Here is a 7,818-nt window from a genome sequence, read left to right as displayed (position 1 = left end):
TTACAGAATGATAAATGCATACCCAAGCAACAATATTTATACATACTACAATTGTTTAAATTAGGTTAGTTTGTCCACAAAGTCTCTTGCCTTCTCCAAGGTGTCAAAGAGATGCATGGATCCATCTAAGGTGATCCGAAGCACTGCCGGATATCTCAGGGAGTACTGAATCCCAAGGTCCTTCAGTCTTCTCTTGACACCATCATACAATTTTCATTTCTGGATCACTGCCACTGAAAAGTCCTGAAAAGACCATGATCTTAGACCCCTCGTAGATTAGGGCCTTTGGATCCTTTCCCTGGAGTCTGGAAGCCTCCATGATTCTCTCCTTATCCCGGTAATAATGGAACCGCACCAGAAAGGACGAGGGTGTTGACCCAGACCCGGCCTCCGCGCTGCGACCCGGTGAGTCCTCTCTATCTTCAATCCTCTCATGCCAGTCTCCAAGTCAAGAAATTTCGGAAACCAATCTTCAACAAATTCCGCAGGCCACTCACCTTCCCTACCCTCAAGCAGACCGATGATCCGAAAGTTTTTTCTCCGTTTTCAAAATCATCCACTTGGTCACACAAATTACAAACCTGCGTCTTCAGGGCTTGGATCATCCTTGAATGAACTGGCATCAGCTTCCACCACTGTGACCCTGTGCTCCACCTCATCTGTCCTCTTCTCCAGGTCTCCCAGCTGCTGCTCATGCTTCTGAAGCATGAGAGAGATTGGAGCCAGTTTCTCTTCAATCTGTTTCCCCAACATCTCGCGAGATTTCGAGAGCTGGTTCACCAGGTTCTAGAGAGTAATCAGCTCCGAGGCTGCTGCAGGCCTGGCCTCAGATGCTCCTCTTCCCTTTTTAGGCATTTCTGGACACCTGAAAATACAGGTAAGTCAATTTTTAAATGTTTCTTGGGGCTCCGCAATCTTTCTAATGCCCCAAGAAATCCTGATGACCTGGGTTGGGTGGGTTAAAGGACCGTCCTGCTCCTGTTGCGATGCAAAGCTCTGCAGTGTGATCTTCTCAGATCGCCGCCATCTTAGATCCCCCTACACAGTAGATTTTAATTGTTTTTTTCCTTAGCTGTCCATAACTTCCTTGAATAATTTTGAGGTGAAATTTGACTCTTGATCTGATTGTATTTCTGTGCGTAGTCCATATGTAATGAAAAACTTGAGTAACTCCTCTACAATCCTGTTAGCTGTGATATTGCACAATGAAGTGGCCTCTGGAAATTTAATGGACACATCCTTTTATTTTGTAAATATATTCATTTGCAATTTTTTTAAACTTTACAAGCATATAGAATTATTGAAAAATACAATAACAAATATCAGTATAATAAAAATTAAAAAAAACACGAATTACAATACAACTACTGTCTACCAACTACTAACCTACCCTATAATACAAAACAAAGCTGAACACTGTGCAAAGCAACACCAAGAAAAGAAAGAAAAGCAAAAAAACATTTTTAAAAACCCCAGAAAATACAGAACAGCTATGCTCGGCGCAAAGCTCCCAAACAAAGGAACAGGAGCATTGTATATATACCCATATTAACTCAGGAGACCCCTTCCAGGGCCCAGGGCTTGACAAATCTAACCATCCTGGTTAAACAAACACCCTAGTTAAGATAACTGACAAATCTACATCCAAATAACACAAGTAGGGCTGCCATATCCTATAAAAATGGTTTGTTGTGTGGTGCACCATGTTTGTAAAAAAGTCCAAGGGAATGTGCTCCATAATTAATTTCTGCCATCCCAGCAAGCCTGGCGGGTTCTCAGACACCCAATTCATCAGAATATTCTTCCGTGCATAGTATGCAAGAATATTAACTAGTTTCTTCTCATGCCTGTCTAAAGATGGTAAATTCGGTCATCCTAAGAGGAGAGATATTGGGTCTACTTTGACTTCAGTTCTCAATACCCTCCCTATCTCTCCCGTCACAGTGCTCCAATAAACACAGAGCCTGTGGCATGTCCAGAAGCAATGGGTATTTATTTTACATTTGGGGCACACTGAAGATGCCCCTTTTTTAAACTTCGCCAGACGGTCTGGTGCCAGATGACCCCTGTGCAGAACTTTTAACTGCGTAGCATAAGTCCTATTACAGATTGAGATCTTTCGAGTATTCTCCCATGTTTCAGAAAAGATCTCCACTCCTAGCTCTTGCTCCCAGACCTCACATAACCGGTTAATATCCTGCCAGGCCCTGCCAACCAGCAGGCGATAGAGGGCATTAACCGAAAGGGTACTTGTGGAACATAGCAACATCCTCTCTGTATCGGGCTTATAGGGCTTAGTGAGAAGCATAGTCTTCTTCTGTATGAAATCCCTAACCTGAAAAAAACAGAAAAGATCTCTGCTGGGCAACCTATAGTTGCGGCTCAGTTGCTCAAAAACATCATAATCTCCCCCTCAAACAAGTCTCCCAAACTAGAAACTGCTCTCGCTGCCCACAGTTTGAACCTTGAGTCCATCATCCCTGGTCAGAACTCTGGCATGCCAACTATAGGCGTAAGTGGCGAAGTCTTGGATAAACAACCCTCACTCTGACACATCGCCCTCTATGCATTGACTGTACTAATGACAATGGGGTTCCGGCAGTGGTCCATAACTGCCCTCATCTTATCCATGAACAACAGGTTAATAAGAGGGCACTTTGCTTAGGAGGCCTCAATATCTAGCCGTATTGAATTTGAATCGTTACCTAATCAATCGCAGACAAAGGACAGCAGGGAACTTAACTGATACCGCCTGATGTCTGGGAAATCAACTCCTCCCCCGCCTTGAGACAACTGCAATTTAGTAAGTTGATGAGGGGCTGCCCATGATGCCAGACAAAGGAACCAAACCACCCCATAAGTTTCCACAGTGTTGACCTGGGGAACATTATAGCGAGCATGTGCATGGGATAAAGCAAACGAGAAGGAACATGCATCTTAATGAGAGATATTCGGCCCAGCCATGAAATTGGAAGAGCCTCTGATCTCTGGAGATCTCGCCGAATATTGTTGAGCAAGTGAGCAAAGTTAGTCTGAAATAACAGATCAAACTTAGGGGTAATAAAAATGCCTAGGTATTGGAACCCTGCCCGTGACCACTTGAACTTGGCGCCACCTTCAACTTCTGGCACATCTTTAAGGTACGGAGCCTCCAATTTTGTAGAGTTAATCTTATATCCTGAAATAGCCCCAAATGAACTGATACATTGTATAAAATGGGGTACGGAGGCCTCGGGTTTGATAAAAACAGAAAAACATTATTCGCATATGGTGTAATCTTGTGTGCCCTCAATCCCACTTCCGGAGCGGTTACATGGACGTTCTGACAAATGGCCACTGCCAGCGGCTCTATCACTACTGTAAACAACAACGGTGAGAAGGGGCAGCCTTGCCGATTACCCCTACCAATCCTAAAATTCCCAGACTTCACCCAGTTGGTGATGACTGCGGCCAGAGGGTGATGATATAAAACCTCCATCCACCCAAAGGCTCCACTCAACCCAAACTGTTCTCAGATATAAAAACTTCCATTCCACCCGGTCAAATGCTTTCTCTGCATCTAAGGAATCGATCGTTGCTGACAAACTTGGCCCATATTCAGCAACTTCTAATATTATTAGAGGACCTACGGCCTCTTATAAAGCCTGTCTGGTTCTCTTTAATAATATGGGGCAACACCCTTTCCAATCTCAGCGCCAGGATCTTAGACAGAATCTTGAAATCTGAATTTAATCGAGAGCTGGGACTGTATGAGGCACAATCCTCAGGAACCTTCCCCTTCTTAAGAATTAAGGAAATACTGGCTTCTCTCAAAGATGGTGGTAGGCATTTATATATATAGGAGTGATCGTATATCTCCAACATCGATCCTGACAGAATCCCTATAAACTACTTATAAAACTCACCCGGGAGACCATCAGGGCCAGGTGCTTTCCCATTCTGAAGTTGCCTAATTGTCTCCTGTATCTCCTGAACTGTCAAGGGGGCATTAAGGAGAGAGGCCTGTTCCAAGGTTATCCCTGGGAGGTCCAGGTTCTTAAAAAAGGGCTCCATTTTAGTCCTCCTGTCTTCACAACCTTCAGACCGATACAATTCAGACTAAAAGCTCCGAAAAGTCTCATTAATCTTTTTAGCATCGTATGTAAGGACCCCGGCGCTGTCTCGGATTACAGTAATGGATTGGGAGCACGTTAAATACTTCCCTGGCCTATCCCCATATTCGAACAGCCTTTGTCTAGCAAAAGGAAGTTCTTTCTTTGAGTCTTGTGTCAGTATTGAATTCAAGGCAGCCCGGAGGGCCGTGATGCGCTGTAGCTTAGTCACCAAAGGCCGCACAAAATGTGCCGCCTTGGCAGCTTTCAACCACATCTCAAGTAGACGCTGCTGTTCCTCCTTCTGTCGTTTCCGGCTAGCCGAATAGGAAATAGCTAATCCCTTAGCAAAGGCCCTAGCAGTCTCCCACACCATGGCCAGACTACTAGCTGTGCCTGAGTTGATAGTCAAGAATTCCTGAAACTCCTTCAAAAAGTATTCCAAAATTTGGAATCCTTAAGGAGAAAAGGGTCCAAACACCAGTACCACAAACCTAGCCCTTCACTTTTGGCCTTAACCTCCAAATATACTGCCACTTGATCAGAGATAGCTATCTTCCCAATTTTACAACCCATAATCGAATCCAGAAGGGCCGAGGGAGCCAGAAAGAGGTCAATCCTTGTGTGACATTTATGTGGATTTGAAAAAAAGGTGAAGTCTCTGCCGGTAGGGTGAAGACATCTCCAAATATCCACCAGGCCCAACTCCTCGCATAAGTCAACCACCTGTTTGGCCTGTGAAGAAATAGTTGGCGGCCCACAAGGCATCCTATCCACGGTCGGATCCAAAAGACAATTAAAACCTCCCCTATAATAATGTGCTGTGTTCCAAAAGCACTCAACTTGGAGAAAGCACTAATCAAAAATTTGAAGGGATGCGCCAGAGGACAGTTGACATTTAAAATGCCATATTCCTCCCCATGTATCAGGGCTTTAAGTATCACAAACAGTCCCTGCCCATCTTTCATCTGCTCTAATAATGTGAATGGCAGCTTTTTCCAGATAAGTACCACCACTCCCCTACTTTTAGTAGTAAATGATGAAAAGAATACTGGATTATAACCCTGCTGTTGTAATTTCAGGTGTTCCCATCATCAAGATGGGTTTCCTGCAACAAAGCGATATCAACCCTTTCCCTCTTAAGGCTAGAAAGCACTTTTTTCCTTTTAACAGGCGAATGACTTCCCTTAATATTCCAGGTACACCCTTTCAAAAAACACTAAGCCATATTCCCTTTCAGAGACCCTTGAACCCCTCGGAGGGAGAACCTTGCTTACAAAGCATCGAGCATAAGTAAATAAAGACTCATAGAATCGAAAAATTATGTATATATATATATATATATATATACAAAAATTACTCTATCATAACTATAAACAACTATTACTACCAAAACACTACAAAGCAAACCAACTGTAAAACCTTGAATGGAAGACTCTTTCCCTTGCCCACAGGGGGCACTCACCCTACCCATCCCCTCCTTCACAGCTCCTTCAAACCTGGATAAGCTCCAGCCTTAGGCCAGAAAAAAAACAAGGAGATGATCCTTAAGTCAAAAGAAAAAAGACAAAGTCAGGATGAGCACTCCATCCATCCCTGGTTTCATGTCACTCCTACTTGTGACTAAAAGAGAAATAGAACAAACAAAAAAAAAATGGGGGAGAGACAACAAAGGACATCCACAAAATTTCCCATCAGAAAATCCAGTTATTAAAAAAAATAGGAACAACTTATTCCAAAGTCTTTTCCCCCCTTTCCAAAAAGGAAATTTTTAGGGAGAAAAAAAGGAATAATAAAAAGGAAGAGAAAACATGGGGAAAGATAGAAAAGAGAACAAACATTAACCGTATTCTTCAGGCCAACCCGTACATTTTAAAGTGGCCACAAAGTTTTTAGCTTTATCCGCTGAGTCACATGTATAAAATGAGTTCTCGTGGCTGAAACGAAGCACTGTGGGGTATCTCATGGAGTACTGGATGTCCAGGTTCCTCAGCCTCTTTTTAACTTAAATCGAAGGACTTCCTCTTTCGAATTACAGCTGTAGAGAAATCCTGGAAAAACATGATTTTTGACCTCTTGTACAGCAGTGCTTGCGGATCTTTTCCCAGGGATCTGGAAGCTTCTATGACTTTTTGCTTGTCCTTATACGAGTGGGAGCGCACTAGGACCAGGCAGGGGTGCTGCACTGGCCCTGACCTGTGCACTGTAACCCAATAAGCTCTTTCAATCTTTAGCCTGCTGGACTGGATGTGAAGGCCCAAAAACTTTGGCAGCCAGTTTTCAAAGAAGCTGACTGGCTGCTCACCTTCCTCACCTTCAGGGAGCCCGACATTTCGGAGATTTATCCTCTGACCTTGATTTTCGAAGTTGTCAATATGGTTTCGCGAGGCTTGCACCTCTCGCTCCAGCACCTGGATCTGACTGGATGAGGACTCCATCGCAGCTTCCGAGACCTTAGTTCGACCCTCCACCTCCTCCAGCCGCTCCCCGAGGCCCTGGATCTCCTGCTAATACTTCTGTAGCATGGATGCAATGGGTTGGACCTGGGCACGAATCTCCCCACGGATCTCCTCAATTGCAGCCCCAACTTTCAAGGTAAGTCTCTCCATCGCCGTAGCCAATTCCTGTGAGTCTGTCAGGTCCCCGGGGGGTTCAGGAGAGGCTGCTCCTGCTGCTGCTGCTGCTGCAGTCTCTGGTATGGTAGGTACTGCAGGGGAGTGTCCTCCCTGCTGCTGTTTGCTTGCCTGCTCCTTTTCCCTTTGGCATCCTTCCCACTCCCAAATATTAACAAATATGTGATCTGTAAGGTTTTAAACTAATAATCCCACCACATAAGTTGGCCAGGGATGGCAAAAAACACCAGTATGCCTTGGCTGTTAGGCACAGCAATTCTACAGAATCGCTGCCATCTTGCCAAGTCATTGCATCCATTATTTTTGACAAATACTGTTTCCCACTTTTTGTTTTAGGTAGGGGTCCTACACATCAATTAAGATTCTTATAAAAAGGTTCCTCAAATGCAGGAATGGGTATAAAAAGTGTGGGTTTATTACTGCCTGTAGTTTTCCAATTACCTGACATGTATGACATGTCTGGCAAAATTCAACTACATCTTTGTTCAGTCCAGGCCAGTAAAAATGTTTTTTAATTTTAACTCATTTTTTTCTTACCCCTAAATGACCCCCTACTGGTAGTTCATGCACCACCTGCAACACCTCCTTTCTATAACCCACTGGCAATATGACTTGATTAACTCCTGCCCATTTTTCATCTGCCTGAATATGTGACGGTCACCATTTCCTCATTAAGGCATCATTTTTACGATAGTAGCACACCAGGGTACATCTAGATTCTTCTTCTGTGAATGCTTTTTGATGCAATTGGTTTAATTTCTGATCAGTTTTTGTCCCAATGTGTACAGGAGGGTTTCCTGACACAGTTTGTCGAAGGGCCGACAAGAGGGAAGGCCACACTGGATCTGATGCTTGGTAATGAACCAGGCCAGGTGTTTGATTTAGTTGTAGGTGAGCACTTTGGAGAGAGTGACCATAATTCACTTAAATTTAGTTTAGCAATGGAAAGGTACATGCCACAGGTCAAGAGTTATCAATGGGGCAAGGGCAATTATAATGTGATTAGGCAGGAATTAGGATGCATAGAATGAGGTAGCAAAATGCAGGGGATGCAGACAATGGAAATGTGGAGCTGGTTTAAGGAACAGATATTG

The sequence above is a fragment of the Chiloscyllium plagiosum genome, chromosome 3, assembly GCF_004010195.1.
Source record: "Chiloscyllium plagiosum isolate BGI_BamShark_2017 chromosome 3, ASM401019v2, whole genome shotgun sequence".
NCBI classification, from domain to species: Eukaryota; Metazoa; Chordata; class Chondrichthyes; order Orectolobiformes; family Hemiscylliidae; genus Chiloscyllium; species Chiloscyllium plagiosum.
This window is presented reverse-complemented; position numbering follows the sequence as displayed.